The following is a 7,263-nucleotide window of genomic DNA, read 5'->3' on the forward strand; positions in this document are numbered from 1 at the left end:
CATCTTTTGGACTATATCATTATCAGACAGAGACAGACAGGATGTGATGATTACCAGAGCCATGGATGGGGTGTAGTGCTGGACCAACCACTTTGTGGTCAGATCCAAATTGCACCTGATCATCCCACCCTGCTGCCCTAAGGTAACCCCCAAACATAAGGCAGAACATTGCAGTTCTTACCAATCCAGACACTGTTGACAACCTCTGTCACCACCTTACATGCAACCTTTCCCATATTCAGAAGGATGCTGATGCCAGTGCCTGGCCAGCTCTATCTGCAGTCATCCTCTGCGCAGCCTCAAAAGCCCTTGGCACCAATACCAAACAGCACCAGGACTGGTTTGACAAGAACTCTACCCATATCCATGTGGTTCTGCAAGAAAAGCAGCAGGCGCAGCTTAAAATCTAACTTCAATAGGCTAGAGCCAAAACACAACTAGCCCTAAGGGCCAGAGAACACTTGATGGCTGCAGAAACCAAAAGAAATTCTACACCTTTCTGATTGCAATGACAGACAGGGCTTCTATGATGCCATTAAAGCTTTATGTGATCCAAGTAATAAGATATCCATCCCTGTCCGACCTGCTGCTGACAGCCTACTCAAGGACTGCCAAGAGAACCTTGAGTGCTGGGCCAATCAATTTAAAAGTCTCCTCAATCACACCAAACCTGCAACCTGAATATTCTTGAAAAGCTGCCAGCTATGCCTCAGATGCAACATCTAGACACCCTGCCACACTTCTCAGAAACATGCAAGGCCATCAGGAGTTTAACAAACAACAAAGACTGGGATCTGATGGTATTCCAGCAAAGGTAATCAGACATGGAGGTTATCTTCTCGCATGCCGTGTACACCTCCTGATCACCCAAATCTGGCAACCTGAGAAAGTGCTCCAGGTGTGTGTGTGTCAGAGAAGTAGATGATGGAATAATTCCTCTTCTTCTTCTTCTTCTTCTTCTTCTTCTTCTTCTTCTTCTTCTTCTTCTTCTTCTTTCGGCTTTTCCCTTCAGGAGTTGCCACAGCGAATCAACTTTCTCCATCTAACCCTATACTTCGTATCCTCCTCTCTCACACCAACTACCTTCATATCCTCTCACTACGTCCATAAATCTTCTCTTTGGTCTTCCTCGAGACCTCTTGCCTGGCAGCTCCAATTCTAGCATCTGTCTACCAATGTATTCTCTATCCCTCCTCTGTACGTGACCCAACCATCTCAGTCTGGCTTCTCTGACCTTCTCTCCAAAACATCTAGCATGTGCTGTTCCTCTGATAGACTCATTCCTGATCCTATCCATCCTGGTCACTCCCAAACAGAACCTCAACATCTTCATCTCTGCAACCTCTAGTTCTACATGCTGTCTTTTGGTCATTGTAACAGTTTCTAGGCCACAGCATCGCTGGTCTCACCACTGTCTTGTACACCTTTCCTTTTATTCTGGCCGATAGTCTTCTATCACAAAGTACCCCCTGACCCTTTTCTCCACCCATTCCAACCTGCTTAGAGCCGTCTCTTCACGTCTTTTCAACAATCTTCATTGCTCCGGACTGTTGACCCTAAGTACCTGAAATCCTCCAGCTTCTTGATCTCCACACACTGAAGCCTCACCATTCCACTCGAGTTTCTCTCATTCACACACATATATTCTGTCTTGCTGCAACTACCTTTCAGTCTTCTCCTTTCCAGAACACACCTTCACCTCTCTAGATTTTCCTGGACCTGTTGTCTGCTCTCACTACAGATCACAATGTCATCCGCAAACATCATGGTCCATGGGGATTCCTGTCTAATCTCATCTGTCACCCTGCCCATCACCGTTGCGGACAAGAATGGGCTCAGAGCTGATCCCTGTTGGAGTCCCACTTCCACTTCCACCTTGAACTTCTCTGTTACCCCTACAGCACACCGTACCAGCGTCTTACAGCTAGCATACATGTCCTGCACCAGTCTAACATACTTCTCTGCCACTCCAGACTTCCTCATACAATACCAGAGCTCCTCTCTTGGCACCCTGTCATATGCTTTTTCTAGGTCTACAAAAACACAATGCAGCTCCCTCTGGCCTTCTCTGTACTTTTCTATTAGCATTCTCAAAGCAAATACTGCATATGTATTACTCTTCCTAGGCATGAAGCCATACTGCTGTTCACAAATACTGACTTTTGCTTTAAGTCTAGTTTCCACTACTCTTTCCCATAACTTCATTGTATGGTTCATCAACTTTATCCCTCTATAGCTGCCACAATTCTGCACATCCCCTTTATTCTTAAAAATAGGCACCATCACACTTTGTCTCCATTCTTCAGGCATCTTCTCACTCTTTAAGATCCTGTTGGACAATCTAGTCAGAAAATCTACCGCTGCCTCTCCTAGACACTTCCAGACCTCCACAGGTATATCATCACGACCAACTGCTTTTCCACTCTTCATCCTCTTCAATGCCTTCCTCACTTCACTTTTACTAATTTGTGCTACTTTGTGGTCTACAATAGTCCCCTCTTTCACCCTTGCCTCCCTTTCATTTTCCTCTTTTATCAGCTCTTCAAAGTACTCTTTCCATCTTCCCATCACTCTTCTAGCATCTGTCAATACATTTCCCTCTCCGTCCTTAATCATCCAGACCTGTTGTACATCCTTTCCATCTTTATCTCGCTGTTTTGCCAACCTGTACAGATCATTCTCACCCTCCTTACCATCCAACAGAGCATACAAGTCATCGTACGCCCTTTGTTTTGCCTTTGCTACCTCTATCTTTACCTCTCTCCACATCTCCCTGAACTCCTGTCTGTTCTCTTCAGTCCTCTTAGTATCCCACTCCTTCTTTGCTAACCAATTTCTCTGTATATACTCCTGCACTTCCTCAATCCATCACCAAGTCTTCTTATCTACTTTGCTTCCAGATGACAAGCCAAGTACTCTTGTACCTGTCTCCCTGATAACACTAGCTGTAGATGTCCAATCATCTGGAAGCTCACCCTGACCACCCAGACCCTTTCTCAACTCCTCTCTGAAAACCATGCAACACTCCTCCCTTTTCAGCTTCCACCACTTTGTCCTCTGCTCTGCCTTTGTCCTCTTCATCTTCCTTGTCACCAGAGTCATCCTACAAACCACCATCCTATGCTGTCTGGCTACACTCTCCCCTACAACTACTTTGCAGTCACTGATCTCTTTCAGGTTACCTCATCTATACAAGATGTAGTTTACCTGCGTGCTCCTACCTCCGCTCTTATAAGTTACCCTATGTTCCATTTTTTTCTGGAAAAAGGTGTTCACTACAGCCTTTTCCATCCTTTTTGCAAAATCTACCACCATCTGTCCCACTGCATTCCTATCCTGTATACCAAATCTGCCCATCACTTCTTCATCCCCTCTATTGCCTTCACCAACATGTCCATTGAAGTCTGCACCAATTTACCACTCTCTCATTTCTGGGAATATTCTGCATCACTCCTTTTAAGTCATTCCAGAACTTCTCCTCCTCTTCAGATTCACATCCAACCTGCGGGGCATAGCCACTAACAACATTGAGCATCACACCTTCAATTTCCAGTTTCAGACCCATAAGTCTATCTGACATTCTTTCCAGCTTCCAGAATGTTCCTAACAAACCGCTTCTTCAAGATAACTCCTACTCCTTTTCTCTTCTTGTTAGTACCATAATAGTACAACTTAAAGCCTGCTCGTAAGCTTCTAGCCTTACTACCTTTCCACCTGGTCTCCTGGACATACTGTATAACCACCTTCCGTCTCTGCATCATGTCGACCAACTCTCTACCTTTTCCTGTCATAGTCCCGATATTCAAAGTCCCTACTATCAGTCCCAGGTTCGTTCCTTTCCTCCTCTCTCTCTGCTTCTGAACACGCACTCCTCCTCTTCTTCTTGTTCTTGTTCTTCGACCCACAGTAGCCCAATTTCCATTAGTACTCTGTGGGTCATCAGTACCAATGGCAGTCGTTGTTAACCCAGTCCACGACCGATCTGGTATGATGTAGTTATGGTTGACTCGCATGTTTGGTTTTGGCAAAAGTTTTACGCCGGATGCCCTTCCTGACGCAACCCTCTGCATTTATCCGGGCTTGGGACCGGCACAGGGAGACACTGCTCCACGCCCCCCCAAGGCAAGCTTGGACAGAAACGGGCCAGTGCCGCCCTGAGGCCGCCCTGACACCCATCCGACATCAAAAACTATTGACCTTTCTCCCCACTACCCTTCTCTCAAAAACACTTGTCTTCAACCAACTCTCTCACTACCTTTAGCAAAACAACCTCCTGGACCCTCTTCAGTCAGGGTTCAAAGTAGGTCACTCAACACAGACGGCCCTCTTTGGGGTGTCACAATCACTGCAGGAAGCGAGAGCAGCCTCTCTTTCGTCTGTGCTTATACTTCTTGACCTGTCAGCCGCAATCGAAACAGTCACCACCAGATCCTTGTCTCCACCCTCAAGGGTCTGGTTGTCACAGGATCTGTACTCTCCCTATTGGCATCCTCCCTGACAGGTCGCTCCTACCAGGTGACATGGCGGGGGGCTGTGTCTGAACCATGCAGACTGTCTACCAGTGTTCCATAAGATTCGTTTTTAGGCCCTCTCCTCTTCTCCCTGTATACAACATCGTGTGGTTCTGTCGTTCGCTCACATAGCTTCTCTTACCACTCCTATGCTGATCCTGATACACAGCTGATCCTGTCCTTCCCCCCGTCAGCCACACAGGTGGAAGTCTGAATTACAGCTTGCCTGTCCGACATCTCAGATTGGATGTCAAGTAACCACCTGGAGCTCAACCTGGACAAGATTGAGCTGCTCTTTCTCCCAGGGAAAGGTTGTCCGCATAGAGACGTTGCCATCACCATCAACAACACCATGATAAGGCCAACCACAACAGTTGCCATTCTCAGCGAACGTCGCAGCAGTCGCACGTTCCTGCAGACTCTTCCTCTACACAAGATTCGCAGATTCCTCAGCGCAGATACTCATCCAGGCTCCAATCACCTCAGGTCTGGACTGCTTCAACTCCCACCTTGCCGATGCCCCAGCGTTAACCAGAAAGTGGCAGCCCGCCCAGTATTCAACCATCCCAAATTCTCCCACACAACTCCCCGTCTTATGTCCCTTCACTGGCTTCCGGTAGCCGCCGGCATCAAGTTCAAGACCCTGGTGCTTGCCTACTGGGAAGTGAATGGGACAGCCCCGTCTTATCTCCAGGATATGGCCAAGCCACATGTCCCTATCCGTCCCCTGCGATCTGCCACCTCTTGGCGACTATTCACCCCATCACTCAGAGCCCCTGGCTGCCGATCAAACCGGTCTAGTCTCTTCTTGGTCTTGGATTCTCAATGGTGGAACGAACTCTGGAAAAAGGTCAGAACTGCAGAACAGTGGGATCGCTGCCCATCTTCCGCTGTGAGCTGAAAACATACCTCTTCACCAAGAACTACCCCACTATTTGCACTTACGCCCCCCCTGGAAAAAAACAAACAAAGAAATTAATATGTATATGGTTTTGAGATGGCTATTTTGTAGAGTTGTCACTTCTGACTTCCGAATACTGGTACTTTGGATCTTCGGTGACTGAATTTCACTTTTTCTGAGTCACAAGTAACTGGGTGTGCCAGGCTGTGTCTTGGACTGGTCCTTGGGATACGCCATTGATAGTGTCATCACGTGATGAGTTCCCACATGTGAATCGTGCACGAATTTAACAGTTTTTGCAAGTGCACTTGGTAACACAGGAATGCTGAATTACGGTAGAGAATTTTGCAAGTCCCTCTCTTGACATGAGAATCCTCACGTCACAAGAGAATATAAGACTTAGTAAGTAAAACGAAAGACTTCATATCATACAAAAATATAAACTTAGTAAGTGGAACGAAAGACTACATGTTATACAAAAATGTAAACTTAGTGAGTGGAGCGAAAAACCTGCTGGCCTTGTTACATGTTTGTGTTTGATCAATGGTGCAGGAGAAATTCTCCACTCAGCTCCCTGGCCTGGGCAGCCATTACATGAGATCAGACATATTCAATGAGAAAAGCATAATGCATTTTGATCGTGGCTTGGGATTTGAACAGTCCCTCTCTTGGTGTGACTTTGTCACACCACGCTCTTTACAAAGTGTTTTTACGTGTGAAATGTGATTTCTATTCTGTTAGTTGTTTCTTCCGGCGATGTGTCTTCGTCGTCAAAGGGATCTTCTACTGTAAGGAGGGCTTGCCTGACAGCTTGGTTGTAAGGTGAGGCCTTTTTATTGCTTTTTCTATTACCCTAATCGAGAGAGATCTGAGACCGGGGATACAACTGCATCCGCAGATCACAAATATTGCTATGACCGTTAATAATGAGGTACCGATACCTACTAAGAGGCTTTCTCATTTACCAAAGGTGCTCTCCAACCATCTTTCTAGATGGTTATCCACTCCCGGGGATTCTTTTAACTTCACGGACAGTGCTCTTAGTCCTGCCAGGGCTCTAGACACTGATCCATCAGGCACAGTGTTGTTTGGTACAAACATGCAGCATTTCTCCGCAAATAAAGAGCTCACTCATCCTTTTTCGGCTCACATTATATCCTGAGCAATACGAACTTGATACACCATGAGAGAAGTTGCATTGAGTTGGGAGGCTTGCCCCGCTATTGCATTGTGTGATAGATTTACTTGTCGTTGCATATTGAAGTGAATGAAATTTATCCGGTCGACATTCTTGTTCATAGTTGCCCATAGGCAGATGAATGATTCCCAGCCTGCTGCTATTTGGTCTGCTAGTTTATATTCATTTGGAACCCCAGGGTTATGCCAATAGAATCTATATAGGTGGTGCGGGGGGCTACAGGAACGTAAGTTTCCGACCTTTTGGTTCTCAATAGCGAATTTGTGACAGTACCATTTGTTCATTTTTGTGGCTCCTGCCACGGGACCGGACTTTGTTGTCGCAGTGTGTTCAGATTATCATTCAGGGAAAAACGTCACAACGGCCAGGAACTAATCAAGCAAGAATGGTTTATTCAAAGTCGGGAAAATTTACTTACGAGATATCCCGGGCCAGAATGAATGTCACCCCATGAGGATCGTTTGACTTCTCTGGACACCCACTGAGACGCGTCCAGTCGAATGTGTAGATGAAGAAGTTCTGGCCCTGATCCAAAGGATCAGGCTCATTTTATACCTCTTGATCAAAGGGTCGGGGGAACTCCTTATCAGGACTTCCTCTGACCCCCCCAGTTTTACACTCTCTTGGAGTGTGAGCACCTGGGGTGCGGGGCC

At 46.5% G+C, this 7,263-nt stretch overlaps 1 pseudogene; it reads left to right on the forward strand.

Annotated features, from left to right (window-relative positions):
- The first annotated feature begins 704 nt into the window (after positions 1-704).
- LOC147233982 (uncharacterized) lies at positions 705-6,238 on the forward strand (annotated as a pseudogene).
- Positions 6,239-7,263: the final 1,025 nt, after the last annotated feature.

The sequence above is a fragment of the Fistularia commersonii genome, chromosome 5 (genome assembly GCF_037954325.1).
Source record: "Fistularia commersonii isolate RoL2024-O1a breed Wild chromosome 5, RoL_Fcom_v1.0, whole genome shotgun sequence".
NCBI lineage: Eukaryota > Metazoa > Chordata > Actinopteri > Syngnathiformes > Fistulariidae > Fistularia > Fistularia commersonii.